Source organism: Henckelia pumila, chromosome 3 (genome assembly GCF_033568475.1).
Source record: "Henckelia pumila isolate YLH828 chromosome 3, ASM3356847v2, whole genome shotgun sequence".
In the NCBI taxonomy this organism is placed as follows: Eukaryota; Viridiplantae; Streptophyta; class Magnoliopsida; order Lamiales; family Gesneriaceae; genus Henckelia; species Henckelia pumila.
The window spans coordinates 69,477,085-69,486,310 of NC_133122.1; positions in this window are offsets into that span (position 1 = coordinate 69,477,085).

Genomic DNA, 9,226 nt, shown 5'->3' on the forward strand with positions numbered 1-9,226 from the left:
AAGTTAGCAAAGTTATCAGATTACAGGAATTTTTGACATCTATTGTCAAGATAGAGACTTTAGATTTGTTTTCTAGAGTGTGGCACTGATTGTCAGATGTTCTAAGTGTTTGGTTGTATGAGATTTCATTATACCATCCTCCGATTAGTGGACTATCAGATGTGATTATCCAGATTTTCGAGGATATACTCAGAACTATAGTACTAGATTCGGTACTAGTTGATTGGTTATTTGCCACTTGATTACTATAATTCATGTGACAGCTATCTGATAGATATAGAGACAGTATTTTAATTTTTTAGATGATAATAAAAGCGGAATTGTCTTTATATTGAAACGATATTTCAGAAGTAACAGCTATCAGACCAGATATGAGTCAAGAAAAGATAGAGAATGTGAAGAGTGATTGGATAGAATAAGAACAGAGCAGCATAGACAGAGTTAGCAGACGAATAACAGATAAAGATTTTGAAGTTTGAACAGAATGATCAATAAGAAAATTTGTTTTCAAGCACTATCCAATTCAGAGAGAGATTTCAGAAGTGAATCACTAATTGATTCTTGTGTGTATTTAATATAGTTATTGATTACTAATCATCAGATAGACGAAATGTGATCCATACACATAAGCTGAAGAACATCAGCTAGAATATGTTATGTGAAATCAAGCAGATGAAGCAGAAGTTGGTAAGAGAAGCTAAGCAAAATAGCTGATGCATATGTTGATCTAGAGGAAGAGTAGCTCAGCTATTAGTGGACGCAGTGATTACAGAACAATGAGAATAGATATGATTGCAAAAGCTATCAGAAAGAAAAATAAGAGAATATATCAGAACAGATATCTACAGCTCGCAGAATTGAAGTAAGTATTACTTCGGTTAACTATATAGCTTACGAGATTCGGTAATAAGATCGAATCGATTTCGAGGACGAAATAATTTCTTAGAGGGGAGGAATTCTAAGACCCGAAAATATTAAGTTATTAATTACGGGATTTAAGATTTAAATTCCGAATATGATAAAATATGAATTTGAGAAATGTCAGAATTAGATATTTAAATTTCGGGTCGAAACTATATAATTTGAGAATTTTTGGATTTTAAGATTTTAATATCCGGAATTTTTAAATTAAAAGATAAAAAATATTTGAATTAAATATTTATGGGATTTGAGATTTAAATTATGAGTTTGATATTAATAAGAATTTAATTTGAGGATGAAATCCGAGCAAGGACCAATTTTCAAATATTGAGAAGTTCAAGGACTAAAGACCATAAGGTCCAAAATTAGTTAATTTTAATCGAGAATATTTAATTTGAGAATATTTAGAGTTTAGAATTAAATTCTAATATTCTTAAATTATTTAGAATTAAAATTAAATTAAATCACTTGTCCGGGGACTAAACTGCAATTTTTGTGGAAAGTGGATTACACATGTCCTTTAAATGGTTTTAATCGTGTATATCACTTCATTATCAGATTACAAATGTGAGAAATCAGATTCATACCTTCCATGGCCGATTCTTGCATTTTTAATTTGCTATAAATTGATCCGTCCGATAGAATTTCCGATCGATCATATATTTGCGATCATGGCTTCGAGTGCTACGTTTTGACGTAAGTTTTATGAAGATCTACCATGTTAGAATTTTAAGATGATGTTAGAATTAAAATTTGATTGTATAAACATGTTTTAGTATATACGACGATAGCATATCTAAGACGGATCGAGAAAAGAACAGGAGCATAGAGGGCAGATAGTCAATGCACAGCCTCATGTTCTTAAGCAAGTCCATCCAACGTCTCTGCCTCATGTTCAATTCCTACAGAGTGAACAAATACTTGAGACTCTTATGGTCGGTGAAGATCTCAAATTTCTACACAATACAGATAATGACGCCAGATCTTCAAAGCGAACACAATGGCTGCCAATTCCAAATCATGGACTGGGTAGTTGTCCTCGTGAAGCTTCAGCTGTCTAGAAGCGTATGCGATCACATGCCCATTATGAGTTAGAACACAACCTAACCCCTGAAGAGAAGCATCAGTGTACATCACATACCCTCCAGATCCTGACGGTAATGTCAACACCGGCGCAGAAGTCAACCGCCGTCGAAGCTCACAGAAGTTCTCCTCACACTCGGAGGGCCACTCGAAATCCACACCCTTGCGGGTAAGCTGCGTCAAAGGTCGAGCTAGCTGAGAGAAATTCAAAACGAAGCGACGATAATATCCTGCTAGACCCAAAAATCTACGGATCTCAGCAACCGTCGTCGGACGCGACCAATTAAGCACCGCTTTAATCTTGCTTGGATCAACAGAAATCCCCTCCCTGGATATGATATGACCAAGAAAGACCACTCGATCCATCCAGAACTCACACTTGCTTAGCTTGGCGTACAACTGCTCATCCCGAAGAGTCTGCAGTACCAATCGGAAGTAAGAAACATGCTCTTCCGTATTACGCAAATACACCAAGATGTCGTCAATGAAGACCACGACAAACTTGTCCAAATACTTCCTGAAGACACGGTTCATCAGATCTATGAATATAGTCGGCGCATTAGTCAAACCAAAGGGCATCACTAGAAACTCGTAATGCCCATAGCGAGTACGGAATGCAGTCTTGGCTACGTCCTGATCTCGGATTCTCAACTGATGATACCCCGATCTCAAGTCAATCTTGGAGTAAACTGAAGTGTCATGCAGCTGATCAAACAGGTCATCAATACGAGGCAAGGGATACTTGTTCTTCACAGTGACTCGATTCAGCTGCCGATAGTCAATGCACAGCCGCATCGACCCATCCTTCTTCTTTACAAAAAGAACAGGAGCTCCCCAAGGAGATACACTAGGACGAATGTACCCTTTGTCCAAAAGATCCTGTAGCTGATTCTTAAACTCACGCATCTCTGACGGAGCCAGACGATATGGTGCTCGAGAAATAGGCGAAGTACCCGGCATCAACTCTATGCCAAACTCAACTTTCCTAACAGGAGGAAAACCCGGAATCTCATCGGGAAATACATCTGGAAATTCATCCGCAATAGGAATACTCTCTATCCCAATACTCTCAGCGGACAAATCAACTGCATAGATAAGGTAGCCTTCCCCGCCAGACTCTAGAGCTCGACAGGCTCTCAAAGCTGATACCAAAGGCATCGGGGTCGCGCTCCCTCTCCATAGAAAAACCAGCTCTCACTCCCTTTTCGGATAAAAGCGTACTAATCTCTGATAGCAGTCCACTGAAGCTCGATAGGTAGTCAAAATATCTATTCCCATAATGCAATCGAAATCATCCATCGCAAGAACCATGAGATTCGCTAACAGAATGTTCCCCTCGAACTCTAAAGGGCAACCCATCACTAGACGCTTAGCCAAAGCAGATTGGCCTGTCGGAGTAGAAACAGACATCACTACGTCTAGTGCAATGCATGGTAACTTATGCCTCTTAACAAAACGTGCAGACATGAAGGAATGAGATGCACCAGTGTCAATAAGTACAAGAGCAGGTATACCATAAAGCAAAAATGTACCTGCGATGATTTTCTCATTCTCCTCCACTGCCTGATCATGTCTCAGGGCAAACACCTGGCCAGAAGCTCGTGGCCTCAAATAAGAACTCCCAGCAGGCTGTCCCTGCGACCTCTGCTGAACGGTGGCCTGAGAACCAGATCCTGAGCCAGAACCACCTCCCCCAGATAGTGGACAATCCCTCCGGATATGACCAGTCTCTCCACAACGGAAACAAGCTCCAGAAGCTCTATGGCACTTGTCGGATGGATGGTTCTTCCCACAGTGATCACACTTGTCCTTCTTTCCGAAACGGACAACACCAGCAGAGCCAGAGGAAGAAGTAGTAGATCCAGACTTCTTGAAAGATTGGGCACGGGGACCCAAAGAACTCGCAGGTCTCGACTGAGAGAAAGACCTGTTTCGTCGAATGCTGTCCTCCGCCTGGTGACAACGGCTCACCAAACCCTCGTAGGACATGTCGTCACCAACCGCCACACGGTCATGGATCTCAGGGTTAAGGCCCTGAAGGAACAGATTATACTTCATCTCGGAGCTGTCGGCAATCTCGGGGCAATAGGATAGCAGATCAAAGAACTTCTGCTGATACTCATCAATAGACATTGCTCCCTGTCGCAGACTCAGTAGCTCGCCCGCCTTCGACTAACGGAGTGCAGGAGGAAAATACAGCTTTTGAAAAGCTGTGCGGAACTCGGCCCAGGTGGCCACTCCTCTCGCCACAACAAAAGGTGCAGAAGTAAACCTCCACCACCTGCGCGCACGTCCATCCAGAAGATAACCAAGGGTCTACATCTTCTGCTCCTCGGTGCATTGGAAAGTCAAAAAAGTCTTCTTCATGCGGTCTAACCAGTTCTCCGCATCCTCCGGAGACTCACCTCCAACCAAGGGCTTAGGCCCCATCTGCAAGAATCGACGTACACTAAAACGGTCCTCATCTCGATGACGATGGCGGCGTTCCCGACGAGGCTCCCGGTCGGCATCACCCTAACGCCCACCAATACTGCCATGAGAACTCTGGTCGTCACGATCTGCCATCTACAAAATTAACCTAACAGTTATCTTATGTAGAATCTAAATTCCAAGAATACTTTGCATGCTCTGATACCATAAATGTAGTGACCCTTACCTGGATCATATACTAAACAGAACTTAGGCATGCAATTAACTTAATTAAATGGATATCAGAATAAAACTGCGGAAACCATAAACATTATACAATCCCAAGGCAAGGAATCTGTAAATAACCAAATATAATACAACCAGATCGAACAACTGTATCAATCCAATAACAACAGAAATAAAAACCTAGGCGAAGCTCCAGCTGACCAACCACTGTCTAGCCCCTCTTGGATCCACCCTCCTCATCCAATCGCAAACCTGCCCCATGGAATAGGGTGTCCAGAAACACAGAGTACGAGACGTGAGCATAAAACGCTCAGTACGAGAGTAAGAGTATACATGCATGCAAAGTGAACTCCCTATAAACTCGAGGTCAAGGATCAGATAACAGAGACAGACCGGGCCCTGGTATGTAGCACGCTGTGCCGTCGCTTCAGGAGGTGGCTCCCATACCATAATACCAGTGGATATGCCGGACCCAAATCGATGGAAGTCCAACCACTAACAGGATGGGGAAAAACCCTACTAATAGACATCTCGAAGGAGATAGCTCAGTATGCAAATGAATGCAGCATAAACCAATGACATATAAACCATGCAGTCACATAATACATGCATACTCAGTCAGGATATCTCGAACAGTACTTTCATACCTCAAATCAGTGCAAGCTCTACCAACTCTAGGTCCACGCCTATAGTCTGCTCTACACTGTCAAATGATATTACTATCATTATAGTGCTCTAAAAGCCTTAACTAAGCTATTGCATACTCCTAAATATTAATAGGAAGCAAAAGCTATACCTTCGTCCGTCGTTAGCCCTTTGATGTCGATGCCACCAGAACTTGGGCACAACTCTGCTATGACTTCCGAACGTCTCGACGACTCTCGGGTCAAGCCTAGGAATGCTAGAACAACTCGAATACGACTAGAGTGGAGAGAAAATCCGGAATTGGCAATTGAAAGTGAATTATCGGCCTTCTATTTATATAAAACGATCGGAGCCTCCGATCTTCGATCGGAACTTCCGAACCTCGATCGGAATGTCCGATCCTGCAATCAGAGCTTCCAAAGATCTGAAAGAGTGGGTGCCCTGTGAGCCAACTTGTGGCTAAGGGCTTTGATGACTCTTTGTATAAACAATCTTTTGTTTAATATAATTTACACTTTTATTAATGGCAATGACTTTATCTTTCTTCATATTGTTATATTGTGATATACTATTATTGTTTTGATAAAGACCTTGAATATACTATAGTGTATGTAAGATGTGGTAGAACATGGGGATGTCTATCATGAAACACATCTTATAGTCTCTGTATATTCTAAACTGTTCCTAGTCGATTGAGCCGTCCGATAATAAGGATAAGGATCGCTCGAGTTTGAGACTAGCATTTGCGATGCGGAGTACCACGTTTCATTGGTAAGGAACATGGAGATGTTCGAAGCATGCAAATGGATATTCATATGATGAATGATCGAACTACCCTATCCGGACTTTCCAAGTGGTTATCACTTATCGAGTGGATAAAGTCCGCGGTTTTGGTTGTACACCATTAGTCCTTACTACTTGAGACATCATTGAGACTCTATATGCTAGTACTGTGCTTTGACTCATTTACCGACTCTATTGGGGTCATCAGGTGTCGGGATTGGGTACAGTTACAACACATATAGGAGTCGATGCTTTGTTGTCAAGGATTCACCACATACTTGCGAGTGTGGATATCCTATGCGATCTGAGGAGATATTAGTGTGACGAATCTCTGGCCAGAGTACATGATGTGATTTAAGAAATGGTTTCTTAGTAGCACATGCGATGTCACTATTTGATCTTCAAGATGCATTGCATAGTTATCGAATCTCGAGCGACTCTCGATATACCAATGGTTGTTGATTCGATCGGGATATATGGATGAAGGGACCGTACTGTACGCTAACCAAAATCTACTGGTTCTTGTAGGCACTATCAGTGATACCTAGGGAATCATGGGGCGATGTTGCTAGGCGCTCATACCATGATTCGATGGGCAAGTCGGAAATTGTTGTTCCGAGTCACAAGGAGTTGTGAGCCCACGGCTAGCTGTATCCCTGAACCATTGAGGGTCACACAGTGTAATGGTTTTTTAATCCCCATTGAGATAGTTAAATTTAAAGAGTTAAATTTAATGAACGAAGAAGTTGGACTTCTTATTTAAGAGTAGAGGAGTAAGATTTCCTAAAATGACATAGGGATGGCCATTTTTGGAAACCACTGAATTCGGATTCAAAAAAAATTTATCTTGACTTTAAAAGGTGCAGAAATGGTTTCTGAGCACATTGGTGAAATCGGTTTATCAATCGGAGTCACGATGAATTTTATATTAATTTCTGAACATGCGGGCTTTGCTTGTCGGGCTTGAACTTATGACTAATGGGCCCTAAGCTGTTAGTGGCCTACATTATAAATAAGTTATTGCAGTACAGAAATTACACACAACAGGTCACAAGGATTTTTCGAAAACCCTAGTTAATTTTCAAAAGGTGGCCGTCCCCCCTTCTCCCTCTACTCGAGAAAAATCCAGCCTGTGATTTTGAATTACAGTCTGGTTTAACGGATCAAATTCGTTAATCTCTTCGTAGAAAACTTCTGATAGATTTTCTAGTGCAATCTATCAGAGGGATTAAATATCCGTTCGTGGACCTGATTGAAGAACAGTCCGTCCATCAGTTCCAGGGATATACAACAAGAGCAGAGAAATCTGTTGGTGTCCAAAATCTCGATTCGAGATTAAAGGTAAAAATTTTATAATTGTTATTTAATTTTTACACACACAATTTAATCGTAAGGTTGATACCCATTATGGAATCGTTCCATACAAAAATTTTAAACTTCCGCAGCACCGGGTATCAATCATAATTGATCTGATCGCCGCGTTCTCCAACAGTGGTATCAGAGCCAGGTTGCTCAGATCAAGCGATTAAATTAATCGATTGTACAAAAAATTTTTAGGCCTCGGTTTTTGAAACAAAATAAATATTTTAAAAATAAAAATATTTTTTTTTTCGGGCAAAAACCCGGGCAGCGATTGGATCGCTGCCCGGGGCAGGGGCAGCGCACGGCGCTGCCCTGTGCGGCGCTGGGCGCTGCACAGGGCGGCGCACGGCGCTGCCCAGGGCAGCGGGGCTGCCCGGCCCGGGAATGTCCCGGGCAGCCCGCGGGAAAAATTATTTTTTAATTTTTTAAATTAAATTTTAATATGTTAAAATTCTATTTTTGGTCCGATCGAAAATTGTTTTGATTGGTCCACGAGGCGTCGGATCGAATTGTTCGAGTCCGAAAATTTTAAAATTGATTTTTGGATAAATTTAAATTTTTGGAAAATTTTAATATTTTATCCTTTAATTTAATTTTGAAATTAATTATTTTTGGTACAATTGATGATAAGATATGATCTTATGGATACATTGAGTAAAATATGATTTTATGTATAAAATTGGATTTTATAGATAAAATATGATTTTATTTGATAAAAAGATAAAATATGATTTTGTATGTAAAATAAGATTTTATGTATGAAATATGATTTTATCCTTTTAAATTTAAATTGCCATTACATGTTATCCAATAAATTAATTTTGAATTAAATGTTATTGGATAAGGATGATCGATTGCCATGACCAATTTTGTAGGTGTTTGTTAGGAATTTACATTTGTTTTTATTGTTGTTGGTTTTATTAATGGGCCTGGTTTATGGCCCAAATATGAATGTCATATGTAATAAAAATGGGCTTGGTTTATGGCCCGTTCCCATCCCTTAAAAATGTATCCCCTACTTGTCATTGTTATTTATTGTAAATACATTAGATTTAGTGGGAGATCAAGATTTGAAGATGGAGGTGGGCCCAGCAGACAATAAAGACAGAAGAAATGTAAATTGGAAGCAAATGTAATAGGATTGCATTGCATACTGCATATTACCTAGGATTGGACTAAGACTCGTGATTGGCAACCACGGGTCGATTAGAAATGGAATCGATCATCCTATATAATATGTGATATTATAGTTGTATGCATGTTTTAGACATAATTGTGTGAATCCGGCAAGCATACAAAATTTTTAAAAATGATGAGACAAATTTTTATAATTAAAAATCCCTCATTTTAAATATGATTTAAAATTGATATCAAGATAAATAAAGGAAATTTAAATTTGTTTAAATGTTCCTACCTTCCATCAACGATCAATGTATGAGATGCTACCCGCGGATACGGTCCGGCTCATATTATTGGGGGGGCCCGTTCGTCGGAAAGCTGTACATTGGATCGACACATGTTGTAAGTTAGGTGGAACTCCCATGGGATCGGCTCATATTATTGGGGGATCCACATGGTGACCGTCCATCACAACTTAATATTGATGGGTCATCTTGACATGTCACAATAAACGGCGTCATATTATTGGGCCCTTATTGGACATTAGGTACAAACATGGAGGTTGCTTTGGAAGCAATTGGGCTCTACCTTTTGAAAATTATGGTTGGCTGATATTATTCGGGACCATAAGTTTTTCAATTGGACTCCATGTTCTCAC